The following is a 14,557-nucleotide window of genomic DNA, read 5'->3' on the forward strand; positions in this document are numbered from 1 at the left end:
ACTGGAGCAGCTTTTTATTACATTATTTGGCACCTTTTTTTTTTTTTTTAACAGCTCTTCTCGGCCACATCCTGTTTCCTAGACGACTTTGAAAATGGTTTAGGTAGATGCAAAAAAAAAAAAAAAAAAAAAAGTCTAAAATACAATAGATTATGTAGTCCATCATTTTTGGCACAGAGTTGTGGCAAGTTTGCTTCCAAAAGTAGCTAGTGCCATCATTTATTTATTTTTTCCATGTCTGATATATTAAAAGTTGTTACAACTGTTTAGAAAACATTTTCTAGAGTAGAAAGCTCTGAAAAAAATCCAAAAAAACAAACTAGAAGGCCTTCAGCTGGTGGCCAGTTGTGCTCCATAGGTGCTGCTCCATAGGTGGTGCTCCATAGGTGCCCAGTGAGAGGTTGCTCGCTCTCCCAGGCAGGCAGCAGGCTTGTAGCCCTGGGCAGGGCAGGCTCAGCCTACTCTCCAGGATTGGACACAGACACACCCAGCCTGTGCAGTATAGCAGCCCTGCCCTGCCTGCTCTCATCACTAGCTCTGCTTACCCAAGGCAGACCAGAGCCGCTGGCTCCCTGCACGTCTTGTGCCAGCCAAGGACCACACAGGTAACCAGCCTGCATGCTCTTCTCTGGGCTCAGGAACTCTCTGCTTTTGCTTTCCTCCTTCTAAAGTTTTGCAGGACTTTTTTTTTTCTTTTGTAATCTTGTGCTTTTACCTAGTGTGTTGCCTCTGCTTTTCTAGAGGATGTTATATGCGATGCTACTGTATATAGAGGATCTGAACAAGTGTTTGTTTATTTATTGTAAAAGTATCAGTTTCTCCAGAAGTGTAAACAACTATGCGCAATCCAGATATTAGGGGGAAAGTGAAGCTGTCTTGGGGATTTCTTTACTTCCCTGTATAGTTCACCCCCTACATCACCTATTGTATGCAGGATAAAGCTGGTCTCTGCCTTTGCATTATTGGCCATGTTTGCTTTGGACTGGATTCTGTGGCTATTACAACACAGAAGTTGGAGGCACCACACCCTCCCATGGTGGAGATTTTGGAATGGAGAAGGGGGAGAGTTAGTGAAATATCCTTATGAACTACACATTATGTATATCTCTTGTTTTCTGTACCAACATTTTGATATCATTTGTGGAGAATGTGACTTATTTACTAAGCTTTATACTACATTTCTGCCTCCTTTTTGTATACTTTCTCCTTCACTTTACTTTTAAATGCTCTCTCTAGACCTATAGTATGTTAACAGTGTAATTAATAATTCATTAAATGGCAGTTACAATAATAATGCTGATGTGCACCTAAAGTGCCCAGCATGTTCCCCTTTTGGAAGGGAGGGCTTCACCCTCTGGATTCTGATTGGCAGGAACCTATCCCTCCAAAATTTGGGGTGTGAATGCCATGAGAACTGTAATCAGAGGAGAGAAAAAAGGTGTGGTGCCTACTGAGAAAGTGCCTAAGGAAGTTTTACTTTTTCCTCCACCTTGGTCAAAAGAAGAGATCTAGGAAGTTTTCTGATGGTAGATGAATTCTGTGCAGGCTGGTGAAGTTTAGATTTGAAGTTCAGAGCTTCTATGTTTAACACATGCATTAAAGAGTTAATGTTTTGTGCAAAAGCAAGCATTTCTATAACTATGGGGGCCTGTTTAAAAAAAAAAAAAAAAAAAAAAAAAGTTATTAATGAGAGTTGCTGTAACTATGGGGGCTCCAATTTGTTCAAAAAAAGTTTTAAACTTTTGTGGAAAACAAAGAGTTTCTGTAACTTTGTATCGAGTTAACGTTTTGTAGAAAAGCAAGAGTTCCCATAACTGTGGGGGCTCAAATGTGTTCAGCAAAAAGTTATTAAAACTTTTTTTTAAAAAGTTATTTGGATCCTTTTTGGCCTCCTAAAATTGGGTATGTGAGGGTTGCAGTTGATGATAAGCTTGAGAAGGGATGTATTCGCACTGAAAACATTCCTTCACCCTCATAAAACTTCTTGGCAACTGGTTCTCTGGTGGAAAATAGGGGTGTGCTAAAAGGAGGGGGGAGGTTCAGGCTAAAATAAATTTTTAGTCTGTATATTTCTGTAGTCATGATGTGACTAAAAGCTCAGCGTGAGTATTGGTTTCCTCACTGCTCTGTATATTATGGCTCTCCTCTGTATATTGCAGTGCTCTGGGTGTGTCTGGAAGTACTGGCCCCTGTCCAGAATCCTTCAGGAATGTTGGTTTGGGAGCAGAGTGACTCACAGCAGTTCTGTAGTCTGAGAAGAGAAGGGAGGGGGCATGAGGGAGAAGAGGAGGAGGGGCGGCAGGAATTCACATGGGGAACCCACTCTGGGGCTGCACACGTGTATGTCACTATAGGTGTAAATATATAGCTGCTTCTATTTTCTACCCTGCCTTTAAGGGTGACCATAAGTCAATGGGTAAGAACCTGAAGAAGCTGTTATCTTGCCTTATCTTTCCCTGTAGAAGAATTTAAAGTGCTCTTCAAAAAACCATACAGGTGTGTGTATAGTGTATGCTCAGTATATATACTCGATTCATACAGTTATCCCATAGTGTAAAAAAAAAAGCCACTAGTTTGGCTCATGAAAACATACAACTTAATTCTTTAACTTTAATTTATTGTATAATATACATTATATGTGGTCATTACTCCACACCAAAGCTGTTCCTGTAACTAACTTTTTTTAAAAGAATATTTATTATGCATTGCTTATATAGCACCATCATATTCCGCAGCGCTTTAGACATTATCATCGCTGTCCCCATTAGGTCAACAATCTACATTTGCTATCGGTATGTCATAGGACTGTAGAAGGAAACTCACCCAAACACGGGGAGAACATACAAACTCCTCGCAGATGTTGTCTAGGTGGGATTTGAATCCAGAACCCCCAGAGATGCAAAGCACAAGTGCTACCCACTGAGCCCCCGTACAGTGCTACCCAAAAAAAAGAATATGACTGGCACCCGCACGCTAATTCGGGTCAAATATAAGATGTTGGCACTGAAAACTTTAGCAGTGTGTACTTTCAAAAAGAAGCATCCAGTGGCACGTAACTTCTCAGCACTAATCTGATAATCCTGAAGAAGGGGGAAAAAGAAAGATTCAGGGTGTGGTTCTGCCAATAGCTAAACTGGAGATGAGTAACATCGTGGGTTAAAAATCTCACGTTACAAGTACACGTCTAATGGGATATTCCATTTGGCCGAGTGACTGGAGTCATAAAGTCATCATCCTGCTGGACGTTACTCAGGCTCTGAATCCATCCAGTATATGATATAATGAGGTCTAGTGTAATATCCCCTCCCGCATCACCAAACTTTTATAAGCACCCGTGAAGTTAATGGAGCAAACTTCTGCTTTAGCATCAGCGTTTAGCTGGATACAGTGTCCTGTGTTTTATTTTATCTTTGAAATGAGACACTACTGTTCATGAATTGGATATATCACAAGGCTATAAACTATTACTAATGTATAAAACTGCAGTGTTTCAATGTAAAACCTTGTATGACGGTCTATAGCAATGAGTCACTCCGCAAGGGTGAATGGAGCCTTAATTTGAGCATTGTTCTACCTCGCCCTCGGTAAATGCAATAACTCGAATTGCCTAATCCATATCTTTTTCTTAATTCCTCCAGTGCTTGCTTGCAGGATTGTTCTTGTTGCGAGCCTCTTATCTGATAAACCATAAGACAACAGCTCTTATGTGGAATACACACACGAGATATGGGAGAATGCCTCATTGTTTCTCCTCTTCAAATCGGTTACTTATCGGTGCTGGTCTCACCTTGACCCTAAATTGAGCAATCTACGAAAGCTTTGTGTGTTGAGAAGCAACAATGTGTACAACTGGATATTCAAAACTTTTTCCAATACAATGCATTCGCGAACAGATCCTAAAACTCTTCTATGAGCCCCCGATAGATGTGCGGTGTGGACATCAACTTCCAATAAATGGAAATTACGCTGCTATTTCTTAAGTAACTTCTGCACGTTTTGTTGTGGCTGTTGAAAAGCTCAAACACATTTTTCGAGCACACCGAAGTCACTCGGTCAGCACCAGAGCATGCTCAGATAACACCTTATCCCAGCACATTCACTTATGCATCTTATATTCTATGGTGCTGTGCACATGACGGATTGGTCACGTGTCTAATTTTTTTTTTTTTCATCCAACGGGTGGGATCAAAATCTGTGACGGAAGTCTATGGGTCTGTGAAACAAATCTGAACCCACTTGGGTGACATTGAAATGCAATCTGTGATAATGGAGAAGGTGGAGATATATATTTTTTTTTCTTTCTTTCCCTGTATGAGAATAACTGATGCCATTCAGATCAAACTCTGATCAGAATGATTGGTCTGTTGTTCATGTATGACCCACCCTAGTAAAGGCTGACTGGCAAAAGTAACTTCGAAAGACGTTTGGTCACATGGTGGAAAAAAAAAAAAAAAAAATGAGTCAGTGGTGAATGCCTCTTGCTAAACACTTCAGATCTCCTGATTTCTAGATGAAAAATTGCACAACTCTGCAATCATAATGGGTTATTGTCTTTAGCCTCAAGCTACCTGATTTATTTTTATTTATTTATTTATTTTTTAAAATTTTTTTTACATATATTCCAGAATTGCAATGAAATGCTGTTATGCATATGGCGAGTGAGGTCAGGTTGCAAAAATATAATTTTCTCGGTTCCCTACAAAGACTATGATGCAGGTATATGTAACATTCATTCTAGAAAGTCAAGAAAAAAGTTAATTTCCATACCTATTAACTTGGGATAAAAAATGGTTTCCCAATCTGTAGGATAAGGGATAATTTGTTGATTGCTGGGAGCTCTATCACTGGCTTTGTTGAGTTGTCCTATAGACAAGGAGTTGACTAGAGGTCAGCACATGCGCACATCTGCTCCATTCAAGATGGTGCCCCAGTACCCGTTCTCTAGATTGCTGGGCCGTCAAACTCCCAGCTATCGGCAATACATCGATGACGTGCAATTTTGAGAAAACTCCTTTCGGCAACGTTCCTCTGAGTTTTGGGTGAATTTTTTATAAAATAAAAAAAATGCAAGTAACATATTTAACTTAATGGGTGCAGAATGTCTGCCACATCAAAAACTCCCCAAATCGGCTCACCGTGGGAACGTAGCCTTGAAGAGACTTAACCTTGCCATACAGTTCAATGTGAGCTTTCATTGAAGGAAAAAATGTACGTTTCAATGTGATTACACACAGGAAGCCCGCAAGATCCATGAATGGTGTCTTTCCAGAATGTCATGTCTTTTGGGCTTCCAGGATTCTATGTTCTTGTTACCCGCCTTCCGGATTTCTGTACGCTTCAACCTTTATTTTCCAATGAAGTAGGCAGAACACACATCAAAATAGTTTCAAAGAAGAAAAAGTGCCTTTTTTGCCCAAAGCAGTAAAATCTAGTTCCGCTGTGTGCTCTGTATTATACATGGGATACTATTGTTCAAGATTGTGGTTTTTTTTTTTTTTAAATAATAATTCTGTGAAGAATGTCCTATAAATACTAATGGCTGCTCAGGGAAACTTCTGCAGCCTTTGGTTTCAGGCTATTCTTTCGTCTTCTATAATAAACCCTTTTTTTTTTTTTTTTTTTTTCTCTTTCCCTCTGATCCGTTAACAATTATTTTTAACTACCGCCTTGTGTTTTATTGTTCCTTTTTTATGTTTATATTTATGGTGAACATTTTTTTTTTTTCTCATTTCCATAGTAACATATTTACAACATTGCGCATCACAAAGACTTTGTTTGACCTGCTTGTTAATACGTACTGTACCTGTTTTCTACCATTTGCAATTTTCTGGTACTTTGACCAGAAATGAAGCCGTTCTTCCCAAATCAGAGGATCTAGATAAGTCACGTCCTAAACTTGTGTCGAATATCTATATGGGCTCTTGCATAATTTCTCAAGCCAATGAACACTTTCTAATGTTTTCTTTGACGGATATAATCTTAGGACTTGTAACGTTTAAATATACAACGACGAGGTATCAATGTGCTCCGGGATCTGGAGCGACTTGTTGGGGCTTTCTCACATTTAGGTGGGGCTGAATTTTGGCTCAGGATGTTTCTTGGAAAAGAGAATGTTAGAAAGTCAGTATGTTGTAGTGAATTCCACGGACTGGGTGCAGCTCGGCCATACCTTGAGGCCCTTCAAGGGTCTATGGTGTTTGAGAAATGCTGTTGTAAGTTGAGAAACACTTTAAAAGTTGTTACAAATCTTTAAATTCTGAAATCTTTTCCAGTACAATTTCTATACTGCCCCTTATCCTAGATGTGCTCATTTTTTTGGGTTACAGTAAATCAGAGACTTTTTCATCTTTCCTTCCCCTCCTTTCTTACAAATTGCTTATATCCGGAGGACATGAGCGCTGCTGCTGATCTCTCTTCCTTCAAATGTATGTGATTCGTCTGAAGGTGGGGAAGTGAAGTCGGCACTGATTGGCTGCAGAGTTCGCATGACATCACAGTGTTAAGCAATCCCTGGGAGAGACTGTGCCGAACCGCTGGAATGGTGCCTGCACTGGAGGCGAGGAAAAGTGTTCTTTTTAAAGGGGTAAAAATATACCAATTGAGAAGGGGCTGTCCAAATAGTGGACAACCCCTTTAACAGGTGAGTGATCCTTAGGAGCAGTAACTACTATGTTTAGGTTACAAAAAACAGAGGCTTGTAAATGGGACAGTGTTATCACTGGAGAATAACCATAAATCAATGTGGGAGCTATAGGGCCAAGGGTCATAGAAAGGACATGATTGGGAAAACAAACAGACCTTCCATCCCTGATGGCAATACCTGTGTCTTGTTAGAAAAAATAACTAAATAATAAAATATATATATATATATATATATATATATATATATATATATATATATATATATATATATATATATATATATATATATATATATATATAAAGCTGAATGTGTGTGTGTGTGTGTATGTATGTATGTATGTATGTATGTCCGGGATTGGCATCTGAACCGTAGCAGCTACAGCCACAAAATTTTGCACAGTCACACGTCTGGACCCCGAGAGCGTCATAGGCTATGTTGTGAGGTGAAATTTTAACCCCGCGCTTTCCAATTCACCAAACAATTTTGCCCCTATCTACATAATGGGGAAAAAGTGAAAGGAAAAGTGTTGGAGGCGTCGCAGCTACAGGCACAAAATTTTGCACAGTCACACGTCTGGACCCTGAGAGCGTCAAAGCTATATTGTGAGGTGAAATTTTAACCCCGCGCTTTCCAAGTCACCAAACAATTTTGCCCCTATCTACATAATGGGGAAAAAATGAAAGGAAAAGTGTTGGAGGCAAATTAACAGCTGCCAGATGTGAACAAGGGGGACTTAAAGAATGACAGCGATGGCACCAAAGAGTATATACTGTACAGTTGCTAAGGTGGGGCCCCAACATGGGATAATCACACCACCACGGGGATATGAACACACACACAAAATGCGCCACACACTACCACGTGCTCGAACACATATACCACCCTCAGTGCACATTTCACCACACATACACCAACCTCGCCACATAAAAGTAGAAACACAAAAGTCGCCGCTCAAAACTCGCCACGCGCAAAACTCTCCACATGCAAAACTCGCCACACGTGCAAAACTCGCCACACGCAAAACTTGCACACGCAGAAAAATTGCCACACGCAGAAAAATTGCCACATGCGCAAAAGTTGCCTCACACAAAACTTGCACATACTCAAAAGGCACCACACATAAAACTCGCCACGCGCAAAACTCGCCATGCGCAAAACTTGCTGCACACAACTTGCTACACTAACCTGTCACATGCAACTCGACACACAAAAAGTTGCTACACGCATGTCGCCACACAAAACTCATCTCACAAAAGTCCCTACATGCATGTCGCCACACGCAACTCAACACACACAACTTGACACACGAAACTCGCCCTAAAACACACACAAGTCTGGTATCCTTCAAAAATAAAAATCTGATTAATAAGCAGACAAACTACAAGAGCAACAAATGTACCATATAGGAATCCGGCAGCTGTCAGTCACATGACCAGTCTATTATGTGTATGTGTGAGCTAATATATACTGCCAGGGGGTGGGCTTACTGTTGGCTGGGGATTTATCAGGCTGCCATTTTAGCTTACAAATACTGAGGTAAAAATACTGACCAAATAACGTGTGAACGAGGGCTAATACAGGAGGAGATGGCATACAGCTATATACTATATACAGGAGATGACACACAGGTATATACTATTTACAGGGGAGATGACACACAGGTATATACTATATACAGGAGGAGATGACACACAGATATATACTATATACAGGAGAGATGACACACAGGTATATACTATATAGAGGAGGAGATGACATACAGGTACATACTACATACAGGAGGAGATGACATACAGGTATATACTATATACAGGAGGAGATGACACACAGGTATATACTATATACAGGAGCAGATTACCTACAGGTATATAGTATATACAGGAGGAGATGACACAGGTATATGCTATGTATAGGAGGAGATGACATACAGGTATATACTATATACAGGAGATGACACACAGATATATACTATATATAGGTGAGATGACACACAGGTATATACTATATACAGGAGATTACATACAGGTATATCTAATATATAAAGCTGAATGTGTGTATGTATGTATGTGTGTATGTCCGGGATTGGCATCTGTACCGTCGCAGCTACAGCCACAAAATTTTGCACAGTCACACGTCTGGACCCCGAGAGCGTCATAGGCTATGTTGTGAGGTGAAATTTTAACCCCGCGCGTTCCAATTCACCAAACAATTTTGCTCCTATCTACATAATGGGGAAAAAGTGAAGGGAAAAGTGTTGGAGGAAAATTGACAGCTGCCAGATGTGAACAATGAGGACTTAAAGAATGAGAGCGATGGCGACAAAGAGTATATACCGTACAGTTGCTAAGGTGGGGCCCCGACATGGGATACTCACCACACACGGGGATATGAACACAAACACAAAATGCGCCACACACTACCACGTGCTTGAACACATATACCACCCTCAGCACACATTTCACCACACACACACACCAACCTCGCCACATAAAAGTCGAAACACAAAAGTCACCACTCAAAACTCGCTACATGCAAAACTCGCCATATGCAAAACTAGGCTCACGCAAAACTCGCCACACGTGCAAAACTCACCTCATGGAAAACTCACCTCATGCAAAACTTGCACACACAGAAAAATTGCCACATGTACAAAAGTTGCACCACATGCAAAAGTTGCCTCACACAAAACTTGCACATACTCAAAATGCACCACACATAAAACTCGCCACGCGCAAAACTCGCCATGCACAAATCTTGCTGCACACAACTTGCTACACTAACCTGTCACATGCAACTCAACACACAAAATGTTGCTACACGCATGTCGCCACACAAAACTCATCTCACAAAAGTCGCTACATGCATGTCGCCACACGCAACTCAACACACACAACTTGACACATAAAACTCGCCCTAAAACACACACAAGTCTGGTATTGTCCTTCAAAAATAAAAATCTGATTAATAAGCAAACTACAAGAGCAACAAATGTACCATATAGGAAATACGGCAGCTGTCAGTCACATGACCTGTCTATTATGTGTATGTGTGAGCTAATATATACTGCCAGGGGGGAGGGCTTCCTGTTGGCTGGGGATTTATCAGGCTGCCAATAGCAACCAATCACAGCTCAGCTTCTATTTTGCTACAGTTAATTAACCTGAGCTCTGATTGGTTAATATAGGCAACAAAGACATTCTCAGTATAACAAAGCTAATATATGTTGTGAAATGCTTCTATTTGCTTAGTTTTTGCCTTTTAATAATTACATTTCTATCTATTTGTTTTGTGGTTTTTGTGTGCAGAATAAATTTTTGTTAACACATTCTATTTTGCTAACAGCAGTCATTAACCCGGGCGAAGCCGGGTAGTACAGCTAGTATATATATATATATATATATATATATATATATATATATATATATATATATATTTTCTAGATACATTAAATCCCCATTCTATTGGTGACTGTTATCTTATTTGTCACTTGGGTTGGATTGGTTGCTTGACTTGGCAGAATGTTCAATGGTATTTTGCAATGTGCTTTTAGTGTATTTGTTTGTTTTTTATCAAATCCATAACGGTATGAATATGGAGTAATGTAACAATACAGTTAGTTTGCCAAATACTTTGACATCTTTCCTATGTTATTGATAACTGTAAACTTTGTTTTCCAAAAGCAACATTTAAAAAAAACAAAAAAAACAAAAACAAAACAGCATCTTAGCTGCAAGTCTTGTATTCTGCAACTCATAAAGAATTTATACACAGGGAAAACTTCTTTGTGGTTCATCAGATCCTCCATACATATAGTTGGGAGGGATCTGATTCAAAGATGGTCACGGAACGTTTTTCTGGATGGCACCATTCAATACGGTTATCATGTAGGTTTTCTTATGACCTGATGAAGAAAGTGGCGAGCCATGGAAGTGCATTGTCTTTATGAACCTATAGGAACCTACACAATCAGTGTGACCGTGAGAACTACCACTACCTCTGGATCCGGTGGGCGCCCATTTACATTTTTTCTTCTGCCACTTCGGATCATTGAAATCAAATGAGCTTCTTAAAATCGCCCCCATAACTGTTGGCCAAGCCATCATGTGGACGACAGCTATCTCTTCCAACTCTTTTACGCACAGGACTGCTTGATCCAGCCAAGTGTTCCTTTGTTCTCTATGAGAGGGCCGCTGCCAGATTCTTCTGGCAGCAGCTATCTCTGAGACAGCAAAAGTTGCCGGATCCTTCTCTTCCCTCAACATAATCTGTTGGGAGATTTGAGAGACCCCAAATACAGTAGACTGCTCTGCTGACGTTAATCTGTGTGTGGGCCATAGTGTGAACCTATATGCAGCATTGATTGAGCCTGATGGACTGGGATAATAATAATTAGTAATCATCGAATATTATTATTAAATCTCCATTAAGATGGCTTGATATCTAGTGCTATTTTAAAACATGGTTGGCTGGATAATAGAGAAATTCCCTATAAATGAGCACTTGTACCCACAAATTTTGCATGTTTATTGCTATGGACATAGAGGGGTAAGTACAGTGTTTTCCCAAAAATTACACCTACCCCAAAAATAAGCCCTAGTATGATTTTCCAGGATATTTGGCGTATGCTTGAAATATAAGCCTTAGTTACAATCAGGGCCGGTGTTAGTGAGAAGGACATTGGGCAATTGCCCCGGGCCCCGATTGTTTCTATTCCGAGGTTAAGACTGTTTAAGGACCTTGCAGGATGTGACTGTGATATCACCAAAGGTCCTTAAACTGTGGGAGGCTTGGTATGTACCGTGTGTGATGACATGATTTATATTTAAATACTTTTTTAATTTTTTTTTTTTTTTGTCGAGAATTAATGTGGATTGTTCATGGCAACAACAACAAAAAAAACATCCCCTGAAAAAAAAAAAAAAAGCCCTAACCCATCTTTTGGAGCCAAAAAAATAAGACCCTGTCTTTATTTTCAGGGAAATATGGTAGCCACCAGGTATCCTAAAATTAATCCCCCCGATGGCAGATTATTTGGGACACTTTGGTTGCAGCCATTCACTTTAGATCCAATCCACACTCGAATGTGTCTTACCCGGCGTTACAAACGTACAGTATTATGTATTTGTTGCGATAGATACTTATAAAGTGTTATTCAAATGTTTGGCTGAGAAGAAAGTTGTTAGAAGTGTGAAAGATCATGGGATAGAGCTGTGTGTACAGCGGGAGTGCTGATAAATGTGCCTGATAGCCTATCTCTCCAATTGTGTGTGTTATGACTTGTGCAAATAAACGCACACCCTCTTGACACCCGGCTCGCTCATGCCTGTCCTGTCTGTGTGCATGTCACTGTAAAATATATATATATATATATATATATATATATATATATATATATATATATATATATATATATATCTCAGATCTGTCTCATTATCATATTTTTATTATAAATATTATCTTGTACCAACTTTAAAAGTCCAAAAATCTAAAAAAAAGTAAAAAAAAAAAAATTGTAAGTGCATTATTTTTTTTAACAATTGCATTGACAAAATATAATTAGTACCCAGTACATTACAATCACAGGTGGTTGTTTTTTTTCTCACCCTATGTCGGGACCCCGTTACATCTAGATTGTCTGTGTCATCATCTCGTCTTCTCCATTCTGATATATCCGTATTTATCAGTCTACTGCTGTATGCTCGTAGGAGGAAAATAAACACCAGACATGGAGGCTGTAATGTGTGCGCTCAGGAACTCCTCGCTCATGTTTGTGTTTATACTGGAAACCCTTGCTCCCTTGCTTAAAGTCACCCTCCGGTCCAGGATGAAGATTTCACGTGACACAGGAAATGAAAAGTTAAAAGTACCTGGTGTCCTTGTTTTGCTTCTTTTCCTTGCTGGGCCACTGATTCCAGGTCTCCTTAGCATTTATCTGCCATGGCCGCCAGTGACTTTCTTCAGTGCAGTTTTCTTTGGTAGCTGGAGACACTTTCCTTCCTTCTCTCTGATTGACAATCAATGCTAGTGATGAGTTCTGGCCAATCCAAAAAGAAAAGGTGTTATCTGAGCATGCTCAGGTGCTAACCAAGTGTCTTCAGTGTGCTCGAATAATATGTTCAAGTCTTCACGGCTGTTAGACAGCCACAACACATGCAGGAATGGTCTGTTTGTTAGGCAATGTCTCCCAGCCGCATGCCAAAGACACTCGGTTAGCACCCGAGCATGCTCAGATAACACCTTATCGCAGCACGTTCGCTCATCACTAATAGGGTTGTCCAAGACTGGTGGCCATTGTAGATGGATGCAGAATGAACCAGGAATCGGCACATCCACAAAGCGAAGGCACCTGGTACTTTAACCTTGCACAATGTCATGTGAGAAGTTTATCGAGAAATGGAGGGTCATTTTAAATACACCCTTAAACATTGGTTGCTTAAAGGGGTTGTCTGGCTCTTATGTGACTGCAGACTTGTGAATCATTACAGCGCACTGTGAGGGTTCTCTGAGAGTGAGCGGTCATGTCATGTGATTTGCATACTTCCCGGCACATTCCGACTAGACTTATCCATCTTCATGCAGTACACTTGCATTGAGTGAGGCCGTGCACGTCTAGTTGGCATGTGACTGCTTGTATGCTTATAGTCACACGCCTGAGTTTGGCACCGGAGAATCCTCGCAGTGCACACAATGTGAGGTTTCACAAGTCTGCAGTCACATATTGAGTGAAATAATGGCCGATTGACCACATAGAAGCTGATAGGCAGCCGTTTAGCTTAGACATATTGACAGTACTTCCATGTGCACAGAACGATCGTTAACAGGATATTCTGTCATTTTTCTCGGTTGCACATTTTGTTTACCTATGACAATGCTGGCGAGGACTATGTTGTTGTGTTTATTTTTTATTTATTTTTATAGAAAGCTTAAATATAATTAGCTCAGATTAACGAGTGAATTACTTGTTCATAGAGATTGGCGGATTGTTTAGACAGATCAGTAACTGGGAAATGAGCGTTCCTATGGATGCCAGAACCCGACTATCGGAGAGTGTAATAAGAGAGCTGTATAATGGAGCATTTACAATCGTTTTATTGACAGTAGATTACATTGTAGGAATAATTATTCTCCAAGCAGAAATGATAAACATCCAGTGTTCAAAGCGACCCATCGTCCACAGACCGAGGCAATCCTGGCCGACCCCTGCAGACTGCCTCTGTTCTGTGGTCCACACCCTCCGCTGCAATTCCAACAATCTGCGCTGCCGTCACTCAGGAGGTGAGCTGTGTGTGGCAGGGAGGGGACGGAGAGGCATTGGGTTTTTTTTTTCTTTATTTATTTATTTTTTTTACCCTTCTCTTTCAAAAGTCAATATAATCCTGCTGATTTCAGAAGTTTAGGAATTCTGATTTTTGCCTAGCCCCATCCACTCCCATATCACCAGCAGTAGAGTCCGGCTTTAATGCAATATTTTAATAGATTTTATCCTGAAATGTAATTATTATGTCACGTGAAGCACATATAGAGCAGCCAGGCTGGGTTCTTCTTTCCCTTCAAATAAGTTTTGTTTTTCTAGGGATCAGCGATATTGGGGATTTCTTGCACCCTCTTGTCATAAGGCCTCACTCAGACGTCCCTTCATTTTTGTGTTCCATTTTTTTTTTTTCCTATGCAAAAAAAAATGTTCCAAGCCTCTTACCCATTAAATGGTTAAAAACAGATTAGACATTTTGGATAAAACATGGATGGCATCCGAGTGCTATCCGCTCCCTTTTTCTTTTTCGTTACTGACCCATTGTTTTTTCTTTACTCATTCCACAAAAAATGAACACTATAATGACCTGTCTAGACGACTGCATTTTTGGTCCATGTGATCTGTCAAAACATAGTACCAAATATTGAATGGGCCGTGCACAT

General features: G+C 40.1%; 1 protein-coding gene across 2 annotated transcripts in view; it reads left to right on the plus strand.

Annotated features, from left to right (window-relative positions):
- The first annotated feature begins 532 nt into the window (after positions 1-532).
- AHNAK (AHNAK nucleoprotein) overlaps positions 533-14,557 on the plus strand; it is a 60,644-nt gene continuing 46,619 nt past the window's right edge. For both annotated transcript variants that reach the window (XM_077287525.1, XM_077287526.1), the window contains exon 1: positions 533-605. The gene's annotated coding sequence lies outside the window, so the exon portion shown is untranslated. The remainder of the gene's footprint in view (positions 606-14,557) is intronic.

Source organism: Ranitomeya variabilis, chromosome 2, assembly GCF_051348905.1.
Source record: "Ranitomeya variabilis isolate aRanVar5 chromosome 2, aRanVar5.hap1, whole genome shotgun sequence".
Classification (NCBI taxonomy): domain Eukaryota; kingdom Metazoa; phylum Chordata; class Amphibia; order Anura; family Dendrobatidae; genus Ranitomeya; species Ranitomeya variabilis.